General features: G+C 35.8%; 1 long non-coding RNA gene across 3 annotated transcripts in view; it reads right to left on the bottom strand.

The window, feature by feature from the left end:
* Positions 1–382: 382 nt before the first annotated feature.
* Positions 383–22303, bottom strand: part of LOC102152940 — a 66446-nt gene continuing 44525 nt past the window's right edge. Inside the window, exons 3-5 of one of the 3 annotated variants that reach the window (XR_005361828.1) lie at positions 19278–19363; positions 9191–9305; positions 383–5515 (exon numbers count right to left, since the gene is read on the bottom strand). This is a non-coding gene — a long non-coding RNA (uncharacterized LOC102152940). Of the gene's footprint in view, positions 6810–9190; positions 9306–19277; positions 19364–22303 lie in introns of all 3 variants that reach the window. The other 2 variants (XR_005361827.1, XR_005361826.1) reach the window with 2 other exon arrangements.

Below are 22303 nucleotides of genomic sequence, written 5' to 3'. Positions count from 1 at the left end.
TAATTTTTAATCAGTGAAGGTATTAATTAGATAATCTTGGATCAAAGTCAATTTACGTGCCTTTTTTATATCCCCTCTGAAACTCCAATTAAATACACTACTCTTCCCAGTTTCCTGTCTTAAAACTAGTTTTTAGTGTTGCCTCGAAGCTGTTAAACAGCTGCAACATTCCAACCATGAAGCTAGCGATGAGTAAATTACACAAATGCAAATACAGTTAAATTTCTTCTGCAAAAGGGTCTAAAAGGCATACATTTGGGGAGAAAATACTTAGATGTTCAAAGAATTTTAGACATAAGACTAGAGATATGCCCACAGTACCATAAATGTTTTATGGAAAAGATGATGATTATTGTACAAATAAAAAAACATCATAGAGCCATAGGATAAAGACAAATATTTATTCTCTAAAAAGTATTAAATTATATACTCAATTAACACAGAGATTCAAAAACGCTAGAGAATTTGAGACAAGCTATCAATGAATGACGGAATTCTATGGTTACCACCCATCTCGCCTCCTTATCAAATTCTCTCTATATAATTACTTAGAATCTATTTTAAATACCTTTTTGCTGCATGATTATTAGCTAAGAATTATTTTTTAATCGTGCAAGAAGATAACATAATGTTCTATACCCCAAGACTTTTAAAGGCCAATTAATGTTGCCTACTGAATTTTAAAATGAGAGAATAACGAAATACAATGAACTAAAGACATGTACACTGAGGAGACACAGACTTCTAGTTTCAACATTATATATATTTTCTCTGTGAAATGGACTCTAAAAATGAAAAATGGATACGCAGATAATTTTATGAACCCCCCCCCCTTTTTCGTATACTTCTCTTACTTTGTCTATTTTCCCCACTAGACAGGGAGATCCTTGAGGTCGGGAACTGTTTCTCACTCATCTGTGGACCAGAGGACCTAACATATTTCCTTGAACATAGTTGGTGATCAGCGTGTGCTTGTCGCCTCCTCCTTAATTCTCTGGCACACATCTATCTAGAATATCTAACTGCTCAAACAGAGTCCATGTCCCATCTATTCCTCCTTTTCCTGACTCTGTAAAACCACAGAGAAGCAGCTAACTTCCATGCAGGGGCCCCACACATCTGGACGATCTGGAATCTAAAGTCTAAATCCCAGAAGCTAATCATTCTCAAAGGTTCTGCTGTGGAAAAGCGTGAACAGGTTAAATAAAGCTCATCGGGGATCTTGGCCAACTGTTATCCGAACAATTGATAGAGAGCAACGCACAGGGTTAATTTTCCAACAAATAATTCTTTCTCTTTAATATAGCATCTGATGAAATGATGAATTTTACTCTTCTGTGCAATAGGCCATATGTTGTCTTCAGGTGACGTGAACAAAGGTAACCGTGTGTTTAAACCTTGCAATCATAAACAGGTGTCCAAGCCCCAAATACCTCTTGGTAGACTATATACTTCTTCTGATAATATTTTCATTTTTGAAAACATGTCTGTATTATCTCGATTGAACAAGACGTGGGTACCGCGGAAAGGATAACAATTTGGGGACCGATTCAACACTGTATGCTTTAACTGTCCCCATGTTTTGTTTAGTAAATAGTCATATATATATATAAAGGACAGCAGGGGAGGGGGGGAGCGGAGTGCTCTGGTTAGATAAAAGTTCCTCTTTATCTAATTCTGTTCTTACCAAAACATACCTTGAGGAATGAGTTGCATGCCCTCTAACTATATTAACCACATACTGTTCCCTCCTTGAGGTCCAGTAAAGATTATTTTCTGATCCCTTTTTAGTATTTCCTCCAGGTGGGTGTTCAGAACAAATATCCAAATAATCTGGTTCTGTCCACCACAATGAACTTTAGAGGGATTTCATTCAGCACAGATTAGATTAGTTGTTTTATTTCAGTCCTTGTGTATCAATGATCAAACTACTTTATGCACCAAATGTCACAGGGGTTTTCCAGCTATATTCTTGAAAACTGAATCACCCTCAAAGGATGGAGACTTGTCTTCTTTCAGTATCTTTTAAAAATGGGGTTTAGAGACACCGGGGTGGCTCAGTGGTTGAGCATCTGCCTTTGGCTCAGGGAGTGACCCTGGGGTCTCGATCTCGAGACCCTCATTGGGCTCCCCGCAGGGAGCCTGCTTCTCCCTCTGCCTGTGTCTCTGCCTCTCTCCGCGTGTCTCTTGTGAATAAATAAATAAAACCTTTTTTAAAAAATGGAGTTTAAAAATAAATGGAGTTGGATTTAAAGGCAATCCCCCAAAAGTTGTGACCAATGGCGGAGTCCCTGGCCTGTGGCACCACCTTCCAAGGCAATTAACTCCAAGGGGCCAATGGAGTTCAGATGTGTATATAGGACTATGTTTACCCAGAAATCAGTCACATTAACATAAATATTGATATTTATAAAAAAGTCTCAGCAAGTGAAATATTTATTCCACGGCTGATTTACAGCAACACAAGGACTTATTTACTAATAGTTAAGATCCTGTCAATTATAATATCCTCAAGGGAAAATGTTCTAGCCTTTTAGAATTTTTTTTAATTAAAAAATCATTTTAGCTAGAAGATATTTTCCCCAGAAGATACCATTAGAAAGACCTTAACAAAATCATACGTTACTCTATAGTCTTCTTTCTCTAACATTTCTTTTGTTTTTATTAAATTCAGCTTACATCAATGTCCAAAAAGTTGACGGTCATTCATTGTCATGCTACCAATCTTGTCTTATTTTTCAGGACATCATGCTCTTTGAGATGCCTGTGTACATTGTGGTCATCTGTGGTCATCGTCCTGTGCCTAAAATCTCATTTCTTAATGTTATCCTGGATTTCTGCTTGTTGCTCAAAAGAATTCTCACAAGAAAGCAACAAATTGAATTACGTAGTTACCGAAAAGGATAAGCATCCCCGAAATAGTTTCAGACATATTGACTAATTTGAGCAATCCAATTAGTTTCTCCCCATACCTCATACTTACCACAGGGAAGGCATATTTTACATAATGAGATTTACAGAAAATTCTGTCATTCTGGAGAGAGAGCTATAAAAATATATTATGCTTCAGTCTATTTTCAGCTTTTATTTTCTGGCAAAAAAAAGGAAAAATAATTTTGGCAATAACTTGTCAAAGAGTCCCCTCAAATCTTTTTGTTGTTTTAGGGTAACAAAAATATTTTTACGAGACGGAGTTTTGACCTAAGTGTTCACTTAAAAATAGTTCCTTTCACATTCTCAATTCTACACTCTGCCCAGTTTTGTTAAGATCACCTGAATGATACAAAATTATGCTAACTTATACCAATTTAAAAACAACCATAAAAGCACACAGTCCTATGGACACAAACAACAAGACTGTAACTCTAATAAACAAGATTGGCTTCATGAAATGTTTTTCAATGAGCACTTTTAAGTTACCACAGTTTTCCCATCCTCTACGGGAAACATTCAAAGGCACTCCAGAGAAATATTATCTTTTCTTTGGGATATAAAATTAGTATCAAAAAACTAAAAATATCTATTGGAGACAAAAGATATCAACAAACATGCTTTCCTTTCTATTATGGGAAAAAGCCTGAGGCACATGGCAGGAATAATGGCAAGGGCTTCAGTTTTCCTACAGCCGTTAAAATATAACATTTTACCTCACTTAAAATCAATATTACATTAAAAGTACAATTTTCATGAGTTTCTATAGTTACTAAAGATATCTTACTGGAATGGGTAGTAAAATTTAAAATTAGATGTATGTCCATTATTACAAATTTGGAATACTTTAGGAGAAATAATGGAATTAAAAAAAATATATATATATAGCCCACCGAGAAATTCTTAATACATGTCTCCTGAAATTCAGTATATTTACATACTTATAAACAGTATATTTTCCCCAAACATGACATTTTTTCTTGAGGACAATTTGTGTGTCTTCAGGATGATGGGGGTAGGAAAGGAAAAATATATTTTATTCGAAGTTCTGTACTTAATGACACTTCCTAAGTTTGAGTCTTTACAATTAATCCAAGTGCAGTAAGACATTTCCATCTGGAGGAATATTTGAAAGAATAAAGATTGGTAATTTGCTTTAAGCTGACTTACTTTTCATGCTTTCGTATATGTCCTATGAAACATTTGCTCAGCACTCATTCCTTTTCTTTTTATATTTTTAACGATTTCAGAGATTGGTGCATAAAAATGTATGCCAGAGCTGTTTTCAAATATCTTTCTACAGGAATAGGCTGAATTTGGAAGCTGCATCCATTTTCTTACTTTCTGACTTTATAAAGTTTGTTTTGGAATTCTCAGTAGAGCGTGTTCAGGTACTTGTTACAAAACCTTGCAAACGTAAGGCAAGTCTGCAGGAGCCCCAAGTTCAAAATTCCAAACAGAAATAATCCATTTTTGCTAATGTCTAGAAACAAACATGAAAATCAAATGCTCTGCTTCTATTGTTAATTTAGTGACTGTGCATCGAAGCTCCACATATAAACAAAATATTTTTCCGTCTAAAGCTACCATAATTTTTTTTCTTAGTCAAATGCACCACAAAAAAGAAAAAAAAAAAAAAAAGAAGGAAGGGAAGGAAGGAGGGAGGGAGGAAAAGGAAAGATTTTTAAACTGGCATGCTTGAACAAAAGCTTTATCTTAAGAAAAAGAGAAACAAAGAATCTTTCTAAAAGTTGCTTTATCTTGGTTTTCCTTTGTAAAATTTAAAATTCTCAGAGTCTATGTTTTAATGTCAGAGAGTATCAGTAGGAGGACTTGACACCAAATACAGCATAGTTTCTACCTTAAATAAACAGATAGGCACTACTCCTTTGAGTATAGATTACTAGCTGAAAGTGAATATAAATTTGGATTACATCACATTCACTTAAAAACATACACTCTCATAAAATATCTCTTTGAGATTTTTTTGATGACACTTAGAATTTTAGATCTTTAATTCTAATATCATTTGCCTCCTATTCAAATTGTTTTTTAAGCTCATTTTTTTTCTTTTTTTAAAAAATGCATTTAAGAATCTAGAACTTCTAGTTCCTTCACATTAGTGTCATCACACTGGTGCCACATGCCACATGGACAGGCAATCTCTCCATTTAGACCTTCCCTCCCATCTCCTAAGAAGCCACGAGGAAACATGTATGACCTCAAAATGTCATGAAACACACTTCCATTCATTTTGTTTTTGAAGAGCAAGAATGTTTAATGGATTTATTTCCTTTGTTATTTTCCCTTGGAACAAGAACTTGAATGCTTTATGTTTTGTAATAAATAATTTTTTTAAATCTAATTCTTAAAGCCCTAGATACTTGGTCTTCTTTCTTCCTCCTGCTCCTCTTTCTCCTTCCTCCTCCTCCCCCTCCTCCTCCTCCTTTTTCTTCTTCTTCTTCCTCTCCTTCTTTTCCTCCATCTTCTTCTCCTTCTTCTTCTTCAAAAATAGCCACCTCATGTTTCAATATTTGAAATGAAGAAGGGTGAAGTATAACTCATAAACAAAAGAATACATTACCTGCAGAATTAGACATTGGATCTTGAAATAGTTTTCTTGGTATATTTTCCCATTATTGAATTGATTTTCTAAAAAACAAATACTATACAGTTCAAGTTATACTTGCTCTCTGTGAGAAATAATTTTAAAATACGTTGTGAGAGACATTTACCAACCTGTATTATTAATAGAGTTATTTAGGTTATGGATTAATTATTACACTAGTTTGAATTTGGCTATTTATGGCTTTGTCTCTTGCCTTTTCCTAACCCAATCTAAACTCACCAAAATATAATCAGATGCTTAGAATATAAAACTATTCTAATAATACAGAAAAATATAGAAAGTGGTAAGTGGGAAGTCCAAACAAATGGGAAACCCCAAATTTTCTGAAGCCTTGTCTGACCAGGAACAAAGCAATCTTCTGTATGGTCAGGCATCAAGAGCCATCCTTGACTCCCGTCCTTATCTGCGACAGTCATGGCGCTATTCTTACCTCTACAAATACCAGTAGACTCAATAAGCAAAACAATGTGCTAGCTTTCCTCTATGACTCCTTGATAAGGTTTAGGGAGTAGATTTTTCAAGGAATAAATGAAGAACTAGGTGACCAGTAAATTGGGGGTTTTTGTTGGTTGGTTAGTTGGTTGGTTTGAACACAGAGTTCATTGTAAGGAATTTTCCTGCATCATTATATGAAGTAAAAAGGAAAATAATTAGAAAAGGTCAGATGAAACACATTTTTTTTTCATTCTAAATGAACAATGACTGACGTTAAAAATAGTTTCCCATTCATTTAAAAAGAGCAGCTGTGTTTGGCAAGAGAACGCTGGGAGTGAATGCAAGATGGTACCTGCTGACCCTTTATGCTACCAAGGCCAGAGTCCCGTTGCTCTGGGCTCCTCTCCATGGTGAGGAAGCACAGCACCAAGACCCCCAAGTCCAACACACCTCACAGTGCATGGATTTAAAAGAAAGCAGACGTAACCCGAGAAGGCACTTGTGAGGTGGGTTCGTATCTTCTAGGGAATATTCCAAGATGCCTCTTGGCTCCTGACCCGTGCTCTAGTGACAGTGTGCAGGGGGTAGGAGCAATGATGGGAGGCAAGTCATCTGCTTTAGGGTCGTGCATTTCCCCACCCCGGCATTTCTCTCAAGGAGGACTCAGCACATAAATCAGAGACAGAAAGTCTGTCTCCACGGAAGCCGAGGTAGAGCTGAGAGGGTGGAGGAACCATTGTCTCCAGCACTTGGCTGTCTGTTGAGAGTGTGATTACTGGCTGGAAAAACGCAGCCTTTGCAGAGGTTCAAGTGCCTGGATTACAAAACAGAGATTAATTAGGGTAGCCAAAATTCAAAGTACTGAAATAATGAACAAGTTTTCAGGACAAATGGAATTAATTTATAATATATAGTAGGCAGTCTGCCCAATTGCTGTGCCCTTTGGACAAGTAAAATAATTAAAAGCCTACATGTTCTACCAACTGTATGTGAATTTTTTCATCTGATTTCTACAACTCTTGCTGGAACTAAATATAGCATATGCCTTTTTAGCTTGACAAATAAAATCTGCTAAATGGATTAGATGCTCACTATTACACAAGAACTGGACTAAATAATGAAGTATAAGCGTGGCCCTTCATTTCAAAAACCCTCAAAGACTCCCTTTCTGAGTCTTTTAAGAAAGCAGTTCCCTCTTTCTCTGGTGAGGTTGAAAGAACATGCTTTGCTGTTACACTGAATCTATTGATCTATTGCCACCTTGACAATGAATTAATTATTAGGTGATTCGAAATTTTTCTCTTCGGAAATACAGTCGCATTTATCGAAGATTCCAGAAACCGTGCTGAAGGCAGAAAATAATTAATACAAAATCTTGATCAATAAGGCATATCATAAAGCATGATCTTCAATGTTACCATGTACTTGCTTTAGGATGAATGTAAACACGTACAGAATTTGGGTTGACATTGTCAATAGTAAAAACTCATTTCCTCCGGGGGGCGGGGGGGTAATATTTTAAAGAGGTTAAATGGTCTGGCTGGTCATGTGTTGGTGTGTTTGTGAGATCAAACAGTAGTTTGGAATAAACAAATTATGTGACAGGAAACCATCATCATTTCATTAACTGATTATTTGATAAAATACAGCTGTATAGTTTAAGAATACGAAGTGCAGAAAAATCCATTAACACAGACTAGGACCAAACTGTTTCAGGTTCTATGAGTGTGACTGCTACATGTGATATGTCTTTTTAAAAATCAGACTATAACCCATTTTATATAGAGAGAGACCCAATCTTTATATATATATTTTTTTCAGTAGAATTTTCCAGATGTCCCTTTCTATCCTAAGTTGCCGTCTGTGCATTTTGTTGTTGTTGTCATAAAGGGTATAGACAGGGAAGGAAATTCAGCGTTCATTTCTTTGTTCTTTTCATTGCCTTCCTTTGTAATTTAGAACTGTGACTCAATCCCTGGTATACAGCAACCAACTTGTATTGAATATGTGTACACCTCAGATATTTGGCTTCAACTCTCTTAACATCTCTCTACACCTCAACTTGGTTGGCTCTCTCTTTTTTTTAAGATTTTATTTATTTATTTGAAAGAGAAAAAGAGCACGTGCAGGGGAGAGGCAGTAGCAAGCTCCCCACTGAGTAGGGAGCCGACCCCCACAGGGCTCCTTCCCAGGACCCCGGGATCGTGACCTGAGCTGAAGGCAGACACTTAACTGACTGAGCCACCCAGGTGCCCCTGGTTGCCTCTCTTATCTTATCATCAAATCCACAGTCCTCACTAGGGTTTACATGAATGGTCTGAATGGTTTCTCTCACTTTGTCTCCTACCTTTCTTCTCCTCACTCACTCTGCTCTAGTCACTTGGGTCTTCTTGCCATTAACAGAGCATGTCAAATATGAATTAGGCTCAAGACCTTTGCACAGCTGTTCCTGTTATCTGGAATGTTCAACCATCAGTTATCCTCATGGCTTATTTTCCTCCCTTAATTCATGTCTCTAGTCAAAGGTTACCCTCTTTTTTTTTTTTAATTTATTTTTTATTGGTGTTCAATTTACTAACATACAGAATAACCCCAGTGCCCGTCACCCATTCACTCCCACCCCCCGCCCTCCTCCCCTTCTACCACCCCTAGTTCGTTTCCCAGAGTTAGCAGTCTTTACGTTCTCTCTTTGTAAGGCCTACCTTCACCACCTTACCTAAACTAGTCCCTGGATCTTTCTCTCTACAAATTTAACTCTGTTTTACTTTGCTTAATTGCAAGTATCACCATAGGACATTATACTGGATATTAATGCAGCCATTTAACAAATAGATAGTGAGTACTTGATAATCCCAGGCCCACAGCAGGCGCATACTGAAGTGAGCCTAGGTTCTTCGGAGAGAGCAGAGAATAAAATAGACAAACGTCCCTATCCTCGTGGGGTTTATATTTGAGTAAGCAAGATGCAACATAAACTAGACAAATTAATAAAAACATACGGCATGTTAGACAGTAACAAGGAATCATTATTTTTAGAAATAGAGTAGGAAGGGGAATTTAGCTGTGACACGGGTGGGACTGAAACTTAAAGTAGGTGCCCAGGGAAGGGGATCATAAGCACCTGAATGCTGGGAGGAAGCTAGCCCTGTAGACAGCTACAGGAAGGAAGCTCCAGGCAGAAGAAAGAGCACTTACTGTGGGTTGGAGGAAGGGGAGGGCGCGTATATTTTATCAGTTGATTATCTCTCCCTTGGAATGGAACCTCCGTTAGAGCTTCTACGTGTGTGGTTCACTGCCAAATCCTCAAAGCCTAGAACAGAAAGCTCTGGCTAAGCATGTTTGAATGAATTCAGTAAGTTAATCATTCTCAGTTTACAAATAAGAAAATCGAGGCACGGCCATTAAGTACCTTGCCCAAAGTACCAGGTGGATTAAGATTTGAACCAAAAAAAAAAAAAAAAAAAAATCTAACCCCATCGTCTATATGCTAACTACTATCTTCTGCTGCTCTATCCCAGGTCTCCCTGAAAATAAGAAAGTCCATGTGGTCTGCAGCTTAAATGGCTCAACTGTCACCAAAGAAAAAGAAGGAGAGTAAAAAACTATCCTAGATTACCTATATGTATGTCAGATTTTAAGTTTAGACTCAGAAAAGTTAACACATTCCCCAAGGTTAATTCCAGAATTGTCTGAATTGAAAGCAGATAATGATCACCACTGAAGAGACCGGCCAAGGGATGGGTAGTTCGCCTCGGCTTATTGTTCATTTGTGTGTGACTTTGTGCAGTGGCCTCTCTCTGTGCCTCAGTTTCCTCAGCTGCAAAATAGAAAGGTTGGGCTAGGCAATCCCTAAATCCCCTTCTGCTTTAATGTTCTCTTTTCTCTAAATACAAAATCCATGAAAATATTCTGGAACGTTCTGCAAGTCCACGAAGAGACAAGTAGAAATTATCTGTGAAGGAAAATGTACATACAGAGGCACTCCAAGGGGAAAGAGTTTTAAAGAGAAGGCAACAGGGCCTAACAAAATTCATGTGTGAGGGAAATAGTATACAGATAGTAGACAGACAAGGCTGAAACAGGGTGAGGAGAGAGGCAAGGGGGACGTCTGAAGATGCCGTTTCTAAGCTTAGAATATGAAGAGTTTTCAGCACTGTGGTAAGGTGTTTGGATCCTAGTCGAAGGGTAATTGAATGCGTGGACAGTTTCCTTACATGTTGTTTATTTTTTCATATGGTTAGTGGTACATCGACATTATGGGCCACAGCAACAATTAATGTCTTTTTTTTGTGTGTGTGTGTGTGCTAAGATGCTTTCTTTGACATGAATTGTTTCAAGACAAGGAGGACAGGGAAGAGACGGAGCTTTAAAAAATGAATACATTTCACAGATGCCAAAATAACATTAGAAGACCTTCCTTTCTCCATTCTTTCTTTCGTATCCTCAACCGCTGTAAACTGTCGAGGCATATGGTCCGTGTCCTCACGTAGCTTATCACAGGGCGGAAGACAACATTAAATAAACAACACGGGAAGGTACTCCTCGGGCCACCTTAGAGTATATAGGGTGTGACACTTCAAGAATAATTCTAAATTGAATATGGTCACTTCTAGAATTTTCAAATGTCACTGTGTACCTGAGAATGGTAATTGTAAAAAAAGAGTTGTAAGTTTCCTTTCTGTGGTTGGTTCAGTGGTCAAGAGACTAAGAAACAAGAAAAACTGATTACAGAGAGCCCCTCCACACCACTTCTTTTCCCCTCCTGTCCTTTCCCCTACCTCCTCCTCCTATTCCTTGTTATGCTTTGCAACAGCCATCTGCGTGAAAAGCTCAAAAAGCTGCCTTTACAGACTGTGTGATTCACCAGTCTTTGCACAGTATTGCATTTCTTGATGACTCACATGTTGGATAACCCATGTGTGCCCTTCATGTGTAACTGGAGATGGTGTTTGTCTCCTAGAGTCATATATAATTCGCATGGCTGGTAGCACATTAGTACATCTACAGTAGAGGCCACTAAAAAATAATATATATTTTTTTCAGCAATAACGTGTCAAAGGCACTTAAGAAAATTTAGTAGAAATCCATTTCTGAACAGTTCAGTTGTTCGGTTAAGTTGTTATATATAACACAGATGCAAAAAAAAAAAAAAAAAAAAAGATAGGTACTCGGGATTTTGGAATTAGAAAATTCTAGCCACTTTCAAATCTAATTACTAACACATACTGAACTGATAAAACCGAAGCCAAACCCAAGTATCCCCATAAAGAAGAGTGACTGGATTCTAGAAAGGACTACAGTGCTTACCAGTACACTGAATTCAAAATATGAAATTCATGTGTATCATAGTGTCTGTTTCTAAGAAACCAAAGATAATTTTGTTGTGTGTGTACCACATATATCTATATTTTAGTAACATGCAGATACATTTATATTTTTAAAATAATATCTTTGCTTTAAGTAGGGAGTTGTTTTAGAAGTAAATTAATAGGCCATCTAAAACTTTATTTCCTCCTCAATATTTTGGAAGCAGTGACAACCTTAGAATTCCCTCATTAGGTCTCCAAATCACTTCCCTTTCTCTGCCTTTTTGACTACCATCCATATTTTATTTCATTTTTTAAAATTTTATTTTGTTTTAGTTAGTGCCTTCTTTTACTCATCTCTCCCCATGTATTTTTTTTAGACCATGTCTTACCTTCAAATTATTCAGAGTTTAAAAGAACATTCTGGGTCTCACTTTTTGTGGACCTTTGTAGAGTGAACATTTGGATGTGACAGGAAGAGTATCATTAGAGAAGGGCCACCTCACAAACTTGAAAACAAATGGACTCTGGTAAAGTATCTTTTGAGACTCAGAACACAGCTCCTCCAAACATACATGACTACATCAGCTGTCAATGGTAGGCTTTTTGAAAAGTTGATGTCTGGGAGACAGCTATTTATACTTTGTGTGGGGGGAAAAAAAAATCTCTTCAGTTAGCTAATCTGTCATAAGAAAGACAAAGTTTATTCATGTAAATGGGGAAACGAGGACAAATAACCATTCTCCTTTGGAAATGAAACTGTGTCATACAAATATTTCAGAGTGTTTGCATTTTTAAAATCATGTCTCTATTCAAAGTATAAATGTAGGTATGTTTCCAGTTTTCTGTAGAGAACTCTACACTTTGCTTGCATCCGAAAATATTCTAATATTATTACCAACCATCTTTTACAACAAAGTACTTTTTTCCTTTCCTTGATTTTAGTTTTAAGTGATCATTAAGCTCTGTTCGGTTTTATGCTAATGACATTGAAATGTGTTAGAAGTGAAATCAATTGGATAAAGGGAGAGATTACCTAATAATACATTCTCCGGGGCAGAGGGGCCATGTGAGCTTTGACGGGGTATAGCATAGGCATTTCTCCTGGGATTGGCATACAGATGTCTCCAGGTGGAAATGAAGCCCAGCAGTGGGAGAGGTGATAACAATCACACTTGTAATAAGAGGATGTAATAACTGTTTTCTTAATAGAAACCTAAAAGGGGTTTGGGTCTGGATTTTTAAAAAGCACTTCATTCACATAGTTCTGTTTCTTAACACTTACAATGCATTTCTCCCCCCTTCTGTCTGAAAAGACATTACAATAAAAGGTGCAAAGATATTTTGATGAGGTGACTAGAGGGTGATTTTTTTAGGCTATATGAAAAGAAAAACAAATTTGTTACATTTGTACTTACTTGCATAGGAGCGTGTGGAAACTATAGTCCAGTTCTTGGACACAAAACTGGATTAATCCAAAAAATAATGAGTAAGTACCTTTAGAGGATACCCTCTTCCCTGCGTGCTAAATGCACAAATAACATTTCTATTTAATAAAATTCAAAGACAGCTAGGTTGCAAATAGTTCTAGCAATAATTACTGAAATTTTCTATAGGTTAAAAACTAGCACGCTGGAAGATTCTTAATAGTGCTAATGATCCACAGTTAGCTATAAAGACAAGCTTAGGTGGGAACCCTTTGAAGGATCCCGTTTTGAAGTACCTGCGCAATTCCTGTCATATCAGGTCAGGACTAGTAGGATTTGCGTCGAAGCTCTAAAGTATTTTTAATACTACAAAAGCATAAATGCACTCCAAGTTTATATTTAGGAAAGTTTCTCACAGTAATTCTTCCTAAGTGTAATGAGATTAAGGTCCAGATGATGGAGAATTATTTTTAAACTCAACAAATCTAAAATGTTATGCTTATTCTATTGATAAAAGAAGTATGGCATGGGGAACGTTACATACTTTGCCTATTTTTAAATATACATATTTAAAGTACTTCCAGTCCGTGAGCATGGAATACTTAGATAGTTCAGACTTTTGCTTTTGGGATACAATATTTAACGTCAACAAAAACCAATGGCAGTCATGGCTGCATGGGTTATGGGGAAAGTATAAAGAATGGGACAGAAGACCTGAGTTTGTGCTGTAGCACCAGCAGCTATGAAATCTTAAATAAATGATGTAATCTTTCAGAACTCCATTCGTCAAGAGAAAATGAATAGCTCTCAACTTCCCCATCAACTTCATGATGCTGTGGTGAGGATTAGCTTAGCTAAGGGAGAACAAAATCTATAATGGTTAAAATGGGTTTTGGTATGAGGAAGACCAAGTTTGAACTTTGACTTTTGCCACTTTCTAATTAAAGGGCCTTTTACACTTAATCTTTCAAAATCTCAGTTTCCCCTCCTATGGGTATAAAAAAAGTTGAGCCAGACTGACTACTTATCTGTCTCTCTATCATCCATCTATTTACTTATCTATCATCTGTCTTTCTACCTATCTCCCTATATACTTATTAAGTAATCATCACATTGTTAGTGCTGGCAAATATGAATAAAGTAGAAGAAAGCATTTTGGAGAGTAGTATTCCATGCAAATATAACTCCATTATTAATGGAAATAGCATGAGAAAAATGGTATTTCTTAAATGTGTTTTTTAAAGGAAAACCTTCAGGTCTAAAGTTAAGATTCTCAAGCAATTACATATTATTTAAGTCAGAGAATAGCAAGTAGGATATTATATCAATATCTAATTATAATTCCTGAAAGAAGTGAATCCATTCAATTAAGAGGAAAACACTGTAAAAAAAAGTATAAAAAAATATATGGTCTCTATCCTTCCTTCTGTCGCTCTTAAGAAAGTATTTTGGGGTTTTCTTTTGACATCTAGGGGAGTAGCTGCTCAGGATGCTGACTTATAGGAGTTCTAAAAAATCTTCATACCTAAAGAGGAGAGAAAACAGGGACTCGAACTGATACTTGGACACCCATGTTCGTAGCGGCACTATTGACAGAACCCAAAAGATGGAAGCCACCCACTTTCTATCAGATGAATGAATTAACAAAATGTGCTTTATACATACAATGGAATATCATTCAGCCTTAAAAGATGAGGAAGTTCTGTTACAACACTGATGAACCTTGAAGAGGCTAAGTAAAATAAGCCAATCACAAGAGGACAAACAGCATATGATTCCATTTGATGTACCTAGAATAGTCAAATTCGTAGACACAGAAGGTAGACTGGTGATTGCCAGGGCTGGTGGGGCCTGGGGATAGGGGGACAGATGGAATGCCACGTTGTTGTTTAATGGGTATGGAGTTTCAGTTTAAGTAGATGAAAAAAGTTCCAGAGATGGATGGTGGTGATGGCTACGCAGTGATGTGAATGTATTTGATGCCACCGGACTGGACACTCTAAAGTGGTCTTAATTTTATGTTGTGTGTATTTTTCACCCTAAAAAAACTCCCTATCTAATAATTGTCTGTACATTTTTCTGTCTCCTTAGAATCATAATCACAATCTTCAGTTTTTGGTGTGTATTCAGTATTTCCAAAAATAATTTGAATGGGATGTGGAAAGGGGAGTAAAATTGATCATTTTTGCTTTGGCTGAATCATCTCATTCTAATCCCCATTTTCTGAGTTTAAAATAAATTCATTTAATCCATGTTAAGATAACCAAAATGGCTCCTGGATTTGCTTTCTTTTCTAGCTAATGGCTTTGGGCTAGAATGATTGATTGATTTAGCAAGGCAGGCATTTTATAGAACCACCCAAATAACTATCTATAAATGGAACTGAGGTCGACACACAAATAGTATTTATACAAATGCTGCAAGTATTTACAATTGGGTCTTCTAAAGAAAGTCTTCTGTAGCCAACTATCATCATATTCTTTATATACCCTCATCAGAGCTTTAAAATTTTACTCTTCACATACTCCCTTACCCCATCCATAAGCTTCAAGGTTCAGAAATTCCTAGGCTAGTCCATTAGAACATTTCTTGCCCGTGTGCACCAGAGGACATATGCAAGGATATTTATAGCAGCAGCAAGTGCAATTGCAAAGCAGACAATAACTCAGATGTCAAAGAAAAGCATAGAAAAATAAATTGAGAGTATTTGCACAATTGAATACTATATAGCAGGGAGGTAAACGAACATATCATTATATGCAACGATGTCTATGACCCCTAGCAATATAATATTTAGTGAAAAAAGCTAGTTCTAGTAAGGCTATTAGAAAATGTCATTTTTCCAGGGTCTTAAACAAGCAAAAGTATCATACATATATAAAAAGATAATAGCAAAACAAGTCACAAAAGTGGCAGAGTCACTGTGAAAATCTGTGTGGGTTACACTGCACATTTCAAAGGGGCATCATTCAGATGAGGCCCAGCTAGACACGAAAGTACACATCTTGCACATTTGTAAAGTACACACTTTGCACTACTTTGGCCTTGGTAACTATAACTTCGAAGGAAGAAGGTTGAGAGGGGAGAAGCAATCCTCTTGGTATGGTTCTAATTCTTAAATTGTGTAATAGATTTATAAGTATTCATTACATTGCATATGAATTTTTTGTATTTATCAAATAATAGACTCCCAGAAATAGTTCTAGGATATATCTTGGGTTTTAGGATAGAAGAGAGCAGAGATATAAAATCAACTATTTTCCATACATGGAGAATTTTTTATTCTACTCTATTCTTTCATCCCTAAAAAATCACTGCTTTTTTGCACTTCCCCCAAATACATATCTTAAATCAAAATATTGCACTATAGGGCCCTATTTAGCTACGTCAAATTCTGAGCATAAAATACTTGTCATGATTTCTTGTCAACTGTCAACTAAGTGTGGAGATACCCAATCCTGATCCCATGAAAAAGTGATATACTAAATTTGCCCCATGCTCAGTAAGTATCTTCTGCAGCTCCTCAGGTAGGTAAAATATATTGAGGGATCCCTGACATTTCTGCTTTGGGAAAAAGACCCAACTCTTCAAACCTACTGTATGTCTGGTGATGTCCATCAACCCTACTCAATATGTAGCACACAGCATACTCTGCTGTGATTTTCTACACAAAATTATTAGATATAAAAGTTCAAAATTTTGTGAAAATTTACCAATTTACTTGTTAAAGTTGGCTCTTTCCAAAACAGGTGGACATAAACTAAAAGAAATATTTCCAGTTGAAGCTTATCTAAGGTAGAGTCACTTTAATTTAAAAAGATAAATAAATGCCTCCCATGGCATGTTAAAGCCACTTACTGTCAACAAGTATCTTGGATCTCAATCTTAATGTGATTTAAAAACTCATTTTTTAAAAAACCTAGGTAAGTAGCTGAAAATCCATGAATCCTCATATTTTTGAAACCTAAAAACAAAGTTATCACATCAGTTACTAATCTAATACATTTCTAGACAAAATAAATTTTGCTTTTTAAATTATCTGTTATAACCATTTATAAATATATTTAATATTAGATAGTATTACGGTATATAATCATTGATTTCATAGTCTTGCTATCTTTTTAATAAAGTTCCTAAATTTTTTATATTTTTGAAAAAAAGTCACTGTTTCTGTAGAAAATGTAGCATCTTATTTTCCTATCTGCAGGAACACTTAAGTGGAATACTCATTATCAGAAAGTTTTGATTGCTTAATCAGTATAATAAACACTACCTTAAAAGAGCACATTCCGAACCTGTCTCTCCAGTGACAGTTGAAACATCATTATATTGTGTGATACACATACTCAGAGAATAACAGCTCCTTCTACTTATATATAATAATCACTCTATTTTATATTAGATATATTACATAAAATACTTTGCTTTAAGAACAAAATATTTTAGCTACTACTACTCTCTAATGGACACACATTCTTGATTTTCATTTAGCATTTGTCTATAATAAACCATGTATCCTTTTATATATGAAAATGATTAAAACCCTAAAACCAAACAAGCAAAAAATGTGAACAGGGGTTATCACAATAAAAAGGAAAAAAAAATCTACAAATTGGTTTAAGTTAATTAAGTTAAAATAATATAAACCAAAGTATGTCTTTTGTCTGGCTTGATTAGGTCAACTCATAAATCCAGTTTAAAAAACAATTTGCTCAATTTTTCTAGCAAAAGAGAAAAATGAGGGCAAGTACAGTATAGGAGAATTTTTAAATGAGACATACTGACAGATTATAATGTGGTGTCTCATCAGATGACGTGGTGTTTTGACTGCTTGACTGCAGAAGGGCTATAATTTAAATGCCATTAAAGACACATAAGCTCTAGCATGGAGACAGGAATACTGTAAAATTTTTTGGTCTGTAGTCACAATGCAGATAAAATTGTTCCTTTGATCTTTCAATGCCAAAGTCTGTTGTCCAGAAGGGAAATGTCTTTGTGCTTCTGTCTTAAGCTAAGACAGATTTCATTTTCCATCTAAGTCATTTTGTTAACACCACATAAAAAGTGAAGTGTATTTTATCAGCAGAGCTTAGTTTTCTTTCATTGTTATTTTAGGTTACTTTATGACTATGTAGTGCTCAAAAAAATGTGCTCAAAATACACACATCTGGGTTTAAAGTGACTAGACTAATTCCGAATGTCTTGATGTGTACAGTTTACTGGCTTTTGTATCTTAGGAATTAAGAACATTGTTGTTTTCGTCTCTTTTCTTAAAGAGTAAGGACGGGTTTGGCTTATAAGACTCAGCAGAACATAAACATACATTTGACCTCTATTATCTAGTGAGGCACCTCACTAGATAATAATCTGTAATAAAATGTATGCTACGACTATTTGCAAAATCACAGCGAATTCTCGAAGTCTCTTAATAATTGAAAAGTTGTGATATGTTAACAATTTTTTTAGCTTTAAATTGTAAATGCGTATGTTACATTTAAGGGGAAATAACGATGTGGGAGACATTCATAATAGATTCATTATGTCTTGTTCTTTGGAAAATCTGACAAAAGGAATCACTCATTGTGATTTGCACAGTCTTGATAGCTCATTGCAAATTCATGTCAAAAACAAATATTGTTTTTACACCACAGTATGCCATGATAGTTTCCAGAATCCAGTAAACTTTAGGTCTTAGGCATTCATATCGGGATTCTTTTTTAATTTTAAAAACTGAGAGATAAATTTAAAAGAAATAGATACCAAGTTAAGGATATTTTTGCCGAGGTTGAGTCCGATATAAGTAAATATTTGTTTCTGTTCTCTATTCTCACACTTAGGAAGTATTTCCAGTTTCTTTTCTAGGTGAAATTTGGGGGATGATTGAAGCAGTATATTTAAAGACCAAAAATCATATTTTTTATCCTGCCAAATTTAAAGTATCTTGACAATAAGTTACTAAAATCTTGATAATAAACTACCAAAGTCAGGTTTGAAACAGTTTAAAGGTGAAAGGTCATATGCCTAAGTAGGATTTTTTTTCTTCCTTGATACATTTTTTCTATCGTGACATGATGAAATTCTAAGAGTCAACTTTCTGTTTGACAGTTTTTTAGAAAATTGTTTTTAAAAATGAAAGAAAAAGGAAAAAAAAACTTATTCAGCACAATTTCTGGCCCAGATCAAGCTCAAAGTACAACAATTCAAATGCATCAGGCTTTTCTGCAAGACACTCAACAATAAGGAAACAAAATCAAAACCAAAGCCTGTAACTGACCTCTTTGTTAAGGCTGTTCTTCTAAATATTTCAGAAAATGGTTTGGATTCAGTAGAAACGGAGGCTTCTTTGGTTGCCTGTCCCAGCGTGGGGACTAATTGGAGAGGTTTCTGTCAAAATCTTTGCCTGGCTTTTGTTGTTGCCTGTTGGTGGCATATTATTAGTACAGACTCTAGAGTGTAACCTCCCTGAAAGCAGTGTCCCATGCATTCTTCCTCGTATCCCCCCACCCACCCCAGAGCTCAGTACATATGTCAGATGACAGCAGTCCCCACCTGCTGGATGGTGCACCCACGCCTCTTTTGTGTAGATGAGATTCCTTGACAATGAAAAGTACATCACGGGCATACTACCCAAACCCCTGCAAAACATAAATGATGTGTAAAGACATCATCATATAAAATAACTCTGCTTTATTAGTTTTGAAAATTATGCATCTGTCTATGAATGTCTAGGAAGAACCCAAGATTGAAACAGATTTCCTATTAGTCAGGGCTTCCTAATGAAAAAGTTAATTAGAGTTAAGATAACAAGAAGGGCAAGGGCATGAATGGCAACAAAATCTACCCTAGGAATACACTGCATATTTTGTATCTGTTTTTCAGGTATTTTTTTTTTTTAAAGTTCATGTCAGTAGCTTTCTAGAATCCATAACTGCTAATGGTTATAAGTATCAGCCCCAGGCAGATTGCCTAGCAAGATTTTCTGGAGCAGTGAAGGTAAACAAACCAATAACTATGCAAACAAATATTGCTTTTATGGTTGTTTAAACACTCAGTATACACTGGAGTATTAAGATACTAGGAGAAAGCGCAATAACTTCTGGTTATCATAGGAACAGTTGGATAATACTGATAAAAAATGTTTAAGCATACACAGAATCAGTATCACAGGAAACACATCATAAATCTAGTGTAAAAATATTTCTAACCAGAAGGGAATATCAGAGATTATAGTCACTAGAAGACATAAATAATTGTTTTAAATCAACTATTTAATTATGAGAGAGCGAGAGATTGAGATTTAACCACTTATGAATATAAAATTCCAGATGTAATTAAGCAAAAAGAAAAATTAAATTAAATTGGAGATTAAGGCAAATAAAAATATACAATGGGGGATATGGTTATATTTGGGGAAAATATTAGAAAGAGGAAAATCTTGATAAAATCTGTAAATTAAATAAAAATCATGTCAATGTATTTTTGCAGAGTTATGCTCTCAATCACAGCAATCCTCAACCTGTTCTGCAGCAAACCAGTTTAGCTTCGAGGAGATCACTGGTAATAATTTTGATTAATAAGGTAATTGTAGGGTGTTACTGAAACCCATTTCATTCTTAATTTGATGATGAAAAAAGCACTAATGCTCTTATAATGAAGATAACTATTATTTGTAGCCATTTTAAAGATAAATTAACAGTAAAACACAGTAGTTATTCCTTTTGATTCATTTTAAGGAATAAAAGCATTCTGAATAAACAATATTATAGGTTTTATTGGCTCAAATCCCAAAATAGTTTCAGACAATTTAGTGAGGACAAAATACAATCGTGTATGCGCAATACTAATCATTCTGCACTTCTTTTGGAGATCTAGAAACCGAGAAGGATCTGAAAATCTCTGTTAAGAGGCACTCTGTAAGCAAACTCAAAGCATAATGATTCTCTCAATACTATGAGAATCAATTTCTAACTTAAAGTAGTCAATTCTCTTCCAAGTATTTAGATAAGAGTATGCCTCTGGATAAGCCTTCTTCCGTACTAATTACTTGAGAAAATAACAGCAGAGGTGAAACCACCAAATAAATTATGAAAAACAGCGTGATATTGAGCAAAACCTGGTTTAATTCTCTAATAAAGCGTGCGGTGTTTAACATGGCTAACTTTAGAATCTGACCACAATGAACAGGTATACATCCTGAAGAAAGACCACCTGCAATACCTCTAGGTGTCAAGGAATACTTTGGTGTATGGTTCCAAAATGCGGTTGATACGAAATAGTGTGTTCTCCGATATCCAAGCTCCTTAAGCAGCCATAAAATATCAAAACAATTAGGGCACTTTGGAATGCGTAGTCAACTTCCTGCTGTAAGAACAGGAATCACAGCTGCTACTGTAGCCGTGGGTTTCCAGATGTCAAGGCTGGAAGGATAGTGAGGTAATTGCAGGAAGGAAGGGATACAATTTTGTTATCACAGATCTCCCTCCCCTTTGAAAAGCATGGATACGGCATCAATGTCAATGTTTTGGATATGCACATCATGAACTAGGTCTTCATGTAGAAGTGTCTCAGCATTTGTACACTTGCTTCTGTGGCAAAGGATATGCCAGAATTATTAAAATGTGTGGGAAACAAAGAGTGAGCACTCTCCAAGCATCATATTGCTGGTTGTACAAAGCATCTGTAGAGCGTTAATGGGCATTGTCAACTAAAGTTGGTCTTATCAGGAGAACCAAACAACAAGATTTACCAGAACCACAGTAAGTGTTCCAGAACCACAGTTTACCCACTACATTAATAAAAAAAAAAAAAAAGAAATAAAATGTTTGGACCCAGATGAATTAATCAACAATTCTATTTAAGGCTGTCTGCAATTATTAGTGACTGAGCAGAGGAAACTGGATGATGATTTTCCAGTATTCAGCTAAAAATAGCTCCTTTCTCAGCTTCTCCTGCTGTGTTGTCAAAGGTTAGAAGTTATCAAAAAAAAACCCATAAACTTTTATTCCAAAGCCAGAATCAAGGTGCAGTATTTCCATAAGGAAATTTGAAAGACTATTCAATTTTGGCATACCTCACTGGCAAAACCAGTACATATTTGTTCACAGGTCATTAAGATTAATTGAAAAAAAATTCAACAATTTCTTGCTTGTCTGTCAAAGGTTCTCAGTGATTATGCTGAGTGTAGAACATTTGTTGAGTGTTCTCTGTAAATGAACATTAACAATTGGTGCCTTGGTTTACTTACAAGCAAGGCAAGATTGAAAATAGTGTCTGAGAAGTGGTCAACTCTGGATTCATTCTAACCAGCTACAAAGCTAAGAGATTTCTCATTTCCCTCACCCCAGAAAACCAACCCACTGAAACACTAAGCTTCTCATGGTTTGTGTGAGCAGTTGTATATTATTATTGACTCATAGTGAGCTAATAGCAGTCAACTAAATCAGACGTAAATCACATGTGCGATTCTTCTGCTATACGTCCCCCCTTCTCCAAGAATTTTGGAGTGAAGACAAGCACTATATGTCCATCTTATTACACTCGGCCTATTATTTTTGACCAAGGAACACCTGATTGCA

The sequence above is a fragment of the Canis lupus genome, chromosome 7, assembly GCF_011100685.1.
Source record: "Canis lupus familiaris isolate Mischka breed German Shepherd chromosome 7, alternate assembly UU_Cfam_GSD_1.0, whole genome shotgun sequence".
Taxonomy (NCBI): Eukaryota; Metazoa; Chordata; class Mammalia; order Carnivora; family Canidae; genus Canis; species Canis lupus.
The sequence above is the reverse complement of the archived record's forward strand: the minus strand, read 5'-3'. Positions and strand labels throughout refer to the sequence as shown.